Genomic DNA, 7,357 nt, shown 5'->3' on the forward strand with positions numbered 1-7,357 from the left:
CCAAAAGTCTATGGCTTATTTATATGCAAATAATGAGAGAGAAGAAAGTGACATGAAAAAGCAATCCCACTCACAATCGTGCCTCAGAAAATCAAGAACCTTGGAATCAGCTTAACTAAGGAGGTAAAGGACCTATACAATAAGAAATTAAAAAATGACACGAGGAAATGGAAACATATCTCCTGCTTATGGAATGGGAGAATTAACATTGTCAAAATGGCAATTCTCCAAGAAGCATTGTAAAAATTCAACTTGATCCCTATAAAGATACCCATGACATTCTTCAAAGAAATTGATCAAGCACTCCTGAAATTCACATGGAACAACAAACGCACACGAATAGCTAAAGCAATTCTTGGGGAAAAGACGATGGAGGCATCACCTTCCCCAACCTCAAACTCTACTACAAACGATAATAATGAGAACAGCATGGGACTGAAACAAAGACTCAGCTGCAGACCAATGGAAAAGGATTGAATATACTGACACACACCCTCAAATATATAATCATCTAATCTTTGATAAGGGAGCAAGAAATGTGAAGTGGTTCAAGAGAGTCCTTCTAAACAAACGGTGCAGAAAAAACTGGACAGCTATATGCAAAAAAAAAAAAATGGCTCAAACCTCTACCTAACACCATGCACAAAAGTCAGATAAAAATAGGTCAAAGTCATCAACATCACACCAGAATCCCTCAGGTACAGTGATGACAAGGTCGGCAAATCCCTCCACGACATTGAAGCTAAAGGTATCTTCAAATATAACATGCAACTTGCCAAGCAACTGGAAACAGAGATAAACAAAGGGAACTATCTTAAATTAAGCAGCTTCTGTACCTCAAAAGAAACAGTGACCAGAAACAAAGACTCCGCCATGCGGGCAAGATACTCGCAGAAGCCTACCAGGTTCTCTGAGAGTGAGAACTGGACAATCAGAGTTACTCTCTTCTAAATAAGATCCAGTCTCTGGATGTTGGCTATTGATGGCATTACATGGATCCAGGGGTAGATCGTGGTTTTAACACTTAATTACTAGAAGATGGAGAATTTGGAAGGAGGGGACACAGTCTTGATCTGAGCAGCCATGGAGATCTCATCCCCCGGTCCCGCACATTTGGGTTCCTCTTCCAGTTCCTTCATGCATGAGGCTCCTTCAAGCTTGGGAAGAGTGGTCTTAAGCGTACCTTTGGCTGGTTGCAGAGGTCTTCAGCTGCCGGGTCTATGCTCAGGGCGGTGAGGGAATCTCACCCCGCCATCTCCAAGGGGCACCAGTGAGGAAAGCCAGGTGCGAGGTCAGGAGACTGTTGTTTTAGACATATTTGGAATTAATTTTAGATCGAAAAGTACGCATCATTGAAAATACTTATGTGCTTAGTAATAAATTACTACAAACTTATTCAATCATGTCAGAGACCTCACTCTGCTCAGAGAACTAGATTTTAATTACAGATCCGTTTTGCCCATGTGTCATGACTGAGAATCTCTATCAGTAGATATGAAACTCACTATACACAAAGATGCACACAGGTTACTATGAGTCATCTATGTTGTTAATGTGAGTTGGCCATTAAACTTCACTGAGACCCTTTGTTCTGTCCTTTATAGGAGCCATATGAGTCTCACCTTCCGTTCAAGTTGAACTTGTAATAAGGTGGAATGAAATCATCAATATGCTTCTCAGCTCATCCTTCAGGAAAAAAATCCTACATACATTCAAGGTGGTCAAAGTGCAGACAACACCATCCACCTTTTCCTGGAGAAGTACACGGGACTGAGGTGAAAACAGCAAAATGCTCTAGTTTAATGGTCTTAATTAAGGTTTCAGGGAACGACATTAAACAACCTCATATACCATCTTCCAAAAGAATTATTTTGTAAAACTGATGCCTAGGGTATGGTAAAAGATAATATGGTAAAAACCATATTTTTCTTTCTGGGACATTAAATTTCTAAATCTATTTATTCATGCTGCTTTGAAATACATTCCTTGATTAGGAATCATTGTCTGCCATAGGAGTGAGGAAGGACAACACTCAAAGTAATAAGAAGAGAAAAATATGGAAAAATTAACTCCTACTAAGTTTAACACATATACTAAAATTGAAATGATAAAATGATGAGCATGGTCCTTGCACAGAGATGATATGCAAACTTGTAAAGCATTCCATATTTTTGTTGCAAGAAGAATGAACAGGTCTACTTTAAGCTAAGACAATCCCCACAAGTACAAAAATTCTACATAAAGAGAGCACAAATCCACACCACAACAATCTCTCTCAATGTCAATGGACTAAATGTGCCAATTCAGAGGCACAGAATGGGAAGATGAATTAGAAAACTGAAACCAACATTCATTCTGCTGCCTGCAAGAAACATGTCTGAACAATCAAAGCACCCATGGGCTAAAAGTAAAAGTCTGGGAAACAAGTTTTCAAGAAAATATCACCTCCACAAAGCTGGAGTGGCGATACTAGTATCAGACCACATGGAATTCAGGCTAAAGATTATCAGAGACAGTGAAGGTCATTTCTTAATGATCATGGGATATGTACATCAGAAAGAACTCACCCTCCTCAATGTATATGATCCTAATGACAGACCAGGAAAATACTTAAAAACAACTTCTAATTGACTTATAGAAAAACATTGATAGCAACACAATACTAGAAGGAGATTTCAACACTTCTTTGTCACGTCTCCATAGATCAAACAGACTGAAGCTCAGCAAGGAAATATTTTCTTTAAGGGGAGTAATGAACAACCATTGGCTTAGGGAAGAAATCAAAGAGGAAATAAAAAATTTCCAGAAACAAATGAGAATGAGGACACGAGCTACCATAACTTGTGGGACACAGCAAAAGCAGTGTTAAGAGGAAAGATTATAGATCTGCCAGAATTCATTAGGAAGAAAGAAAGGGCCTACATGAATAAATTAGAGGTCAAGATTTTGTAAAATGACCAACAAAAGTAGTCCAAAATAGGCTGGAGGAAGGAAATAATAAAACTTGTACCAGACATCAATGAGCTACAATCCCAAAATACAATCCAAAAGACCAATAAAAGCAAAAGCTCGTTCTTTGAGAAAATAAATAAGATCAATAAACCATGAGAAGCCTCTCAAAAAAACAAAGAGAAAGAATTCTAATAAATCAAATCAGAAATGCAAAGGGGGTTATCCTAATAGAAACTACAGAAATACATAGGATCATCAGAGATTATATTGAGATTCTTTGCAGCAGGAAATGAGAGAATTTTGAATAAATTGATAAATTATTGGATTCCAATTACCTCCCAAGGCTGAACCAAGAAGATTTGGAATACTTGAACCTATCACTAACAAGGAAATTGAAATGATGGTCAAAAGTATCCCTGCAAACAGAATCCATGGCCCAGATGGATTCAATAGTGAACAATTTCAAACCTTTAAAGAGGAACTGCTTCCAACATTTTTAAGATTTTCCAGGAATTGAAGAAACAGAAATACTCCCAAATAGTTTCTATGAGGCAAAGATCACCCTAATACTCAAATCGATAGAGACACCACAAAAAAAGAAAATTACAGACCTATTTCCTTGATGAATACAGATACAAAGATTTTCAAGAAAATACCAGCAAAGAGAATCCAGAAACTCAACAAAAGATCACACACTATGACCAAATAGGTTTAGCTTGGGGATGCAAGGATGGCTTAACATTCTCTAGTCAATCAACAGAATACACCATCTCAATAAAATAAAGATAAAAGTCATATGATCATATCAATAGATGTAGATAAAGCATTTGATAAGGTCCAGCACCCATTCATGATGAAAAACTCTCAACAAAATTGGATTTGAAAGTACTTTCCTCAATCTAGTCAAAGCAAATTACCACAAACCTTCGGCAAGCATTATTCTCAAGGGGGAAAAACCAAAGACTTGGAGCAGAAATCAATGAACTAGAATCCCAGAATACAATCAGGCACAAAACAAGTTACCCACTCTCACACCTCCTATTCACCATAGTACTTAAAGTACTTGCCATATGATTTCGGTAAAAAAAAAAAAGATATCAAGGGCATCCAGATAAAAAAGGAAGAACTCAAGCTTTTACTATTTGGAGATGACATGATACTATACTTATAAAATCCCAAAGAATCTACAAAAAAGCTCCTGGGAACAATAGATTTGTTTAGTAAAGTAGCATATTACAAAATCAATATCTGGTACTCCATGGCTTTCCCATATATTAATAATGAAAGAGAAAAAAGAGATAGAGAAAAACAATCCCATTCACAATAATACCTCAGAAAATAGAGTATAATAGAATCAACTAAAAAGGTTAAGGAACTATACCAAAAAAAAAAAACCTACAAAACACTACTTCACGAAATAAGAGAGTATATGAGGAAATGGAATCACATCCCATGCTCATGGATTGAGAGGTTTAACACTGTCAAAATGGCAATCCACCCCAAAGCTCTATAAAGATTTAATGCACTTTCTATAAGGATACCCATAACATTTTTCAAAGAAATAGATTAATCACTCTTAAACTCATACAAAACCATAAACTCCCATGAAGAGCTAAAGCAATCTTTGGTAAAAAGAAGAAGGGAACACCTTCCCCAATTTCAAACCCTAGTACAAAGTTTTAGTAATCAAAATACCATGATATTCAGATAAAGACAGGTCTCAGATCAATGGAATATAGTCAAATATCCTGACGCTGGCCCTCAGATTATTATTACCTAATCTTTCTTAAAGGCTCAAGAAATATGAAGGTGAGCTAGGAAGTCTCTTCAGCAACTGGTGCTGGGAAAACTGGACAGCAATATGCAAAAAAAATGAACTCAGACCTCTTTATAGTGCCAGGCACAAAGTCAGATCAAATGTATTAAAGACCTCACTATCATACCTGAATTCTTAAGATATATGGAGAAAAATGTGGGAAGATCCCTTCATGACATTAAAGCTAAGGGAAACTTCTAGAATGAAACACCACTGACCAAGGAAGAGGAAGTGAAGATAAACAAATGAGACTAGATTAAACTAAGAAGTTTCTGCAACTCAGAAAAAATGGTGACCATGATCGAAAGACAGCCCACATAATGTGGAAAAATTATTTATGCAATACCCATACAATTAACCTCAAAATTCTGACTCCTGTATCATTAAGAATACTAAATAGTTCCTGTGAATTTTATTCTTATTCACATATATTTACTCTAAAATATTTTAGATACACTTTTAAACCACAGGTAAAAAGGAAAAATTATAAGTTTTTTTAAAAATAAAAAATAACCCCTATACATAGCCAGGTGCGACCCAAAAAACAAAAAAGCAAGCAAGCAAGCAAGCAAGAAAAAATTTAAAAATTAAAAAATAATGCCGTTTGCAATGCTAAGGATCAATCCCAGATCATCATTCTTTGCGTTTTTGGGTCACACGTGGCGATGCACAGTGGTTACTCCTGGCTCTGCACTCAGGAAGTACTCCTCACGGTGCTTGGGGGGACCATACAGGATGCTGGGAATCTAACCTGGGTATGCCGTGTGCAAGGCAAATGCCCTACCTGCTGTACTATAGCTCCAGCTCCCCCCCTCCCTGTGATTCATCATCTTGAGGGCCTCAGATTTTTACCTTCCATTTGGAAACTTCATCTTTACATTGACACAGTAAATTGAAACCACAGAACCATTGAACGGCATGTTATAATGGTAGCAGCCATGAGCAAACATTGATAACCCATAAGTTGGCATGAATGACTTCTGTCTCAGAGGCTTCACTTCTGAGGATACCGGTCACTATCTCCTTTCTGTTACATATCCCAGGATCAGAACCTACATCAGGCCATCAGTAGAAATTGTCCACCCGAAAGCTAGCCTTCCACTGGGATCAGAATCCTTGATCCATCTAACTTGAAATTTTTCATTCATGACTTGTTGACCTTGTTTCAGGTGGATGCATCCAGAGCATAAACTCAGCTTCCCGTTGTTTCCACAGGAAACCCAAATACCTAAGAATGTTATCATTTCTGACGCCTCTCTTAAATATTTTTTTGGAATCCCACGGTAAGATACTATCATTCGTGTTATAATATTACTGTTATCTATAGTTCGGTCTCCCCAAAGAACTCTCTACCCTCCTCACTCCAAGTGCAGACTCCAGTGTATCATGATCCTGAACGTACTTATAATAGTTTCACTCAGGTTCTCCCCTAAAGTGTACAAATTAAGTTCATACCAATCCAAGTTCTTATTCCTAAACTACCAGAGTGGGCTTGTTCCTCAAGCTTGTGTTCTCCCTTGAAGAAATACCGTGCTTCCTTTCTCTATGTCTCTCTTTGCTTGTTTTGTTAAATGACTGTTCTCGCTTGAACATATATTCCATTCCACCCTACAACTGTTTCACAATTTTCTAAGAGTTTTTCAATACAATATATTTTGTTTCACTAAACTAAAACTTTGAAAACACCAGAGCATTGTTAAAACCAGTATTTGTATCTTTTAAACCACAAATTTTGAAAATGAAAGGTGGTAAAGCAATGGAATACTACTCAGTTGTATGAAGTGAAATCTTCTTATTATTTGTATATAAAATGTATAACATGAGGAAATTATGTTTAGTGACAAAAACCAGGCAGAGAAAGATAGGCATCCTACAAGTTCATGCCTATGTGGCATATGGAGAAAACAAATTAAAAGAATAAAATGAGACAGACAAACGTCTAAAACATTATTTATATTCTATGATTTATAATTCAATTAACAATGGTTTCTCATACACATAATTCCAACAAGACACTCCTCATTCTCTCAAAGAACAAACCCTCCCTCTCCCCCAATCCCCCAGAATCCCTCCCTCCTAATCCCCTGACCCAATTGTGTGGATCAGTTCTCCCCTTACATTGCTCTTGAACATTTGTTGCTACCTTGCTGTGTGTCTTTACATCCCACATATGAGAAAAATCTCTCTGTATCTGTTCCTTTCCTTAAGGCTAACTTTACATGCATGATATCCTCTAGTTTCATCCAATGTTGAAAATTACATAATTTTGATCTTTTCAAAGCAATAAAAACAAACTTTAGAACTATGAGACTATTTAGTTACCAGATCGAAAAGTATAATCAAAGTGGGAAAACTAAACAATGGTGAATGACAGAGTAGGCCTTTCAGTAGTGAGTGTAATGTGATACATGCAAGTAGATTCTGCATAATCCTAAAATTTATGAAATTCTATAATGTAATTCTATAAGGTAATTTTAAATAATCAAAAAAGTATTTAAATAATTTACATTTATCTATGATTATGACGTATCTTTTGTGTCAAACTATCAGAAATAAAAAGAATGTGAGATAGAGATATGGTGTATCACT

The 7,357-nt window shown here is 36.6% G+C and overlaps 1 pseudogene; it reads left to right on the forward strand.

Annotated features, from left to right (window-relative positions):
* The first annotated feature begins 2,079 nt into the window (after positions 1-2,079).
* Positions 2,080-2,173, forward strand: LOC130037112 (uncharacterized; annotated as a pseudogene).
* Positions 2,174-7,357: the final 5,184 nt, after the last annotated feature.

This window comes from Sorex fumeus, unplaced genomic scaffold (genome assembly GCF_029834395.1).
Source record: "Sorex fumeus unplaced genomic scaffold, SorFum_2.1 ptg000070l, whole genome shotgun sequence".
Lineage (NCBI taxonomy): Eukaryota > Metazoa > Chordata > Mammalia > Eulipotyphla > Soricidae > Sorex > Sorex fumeus.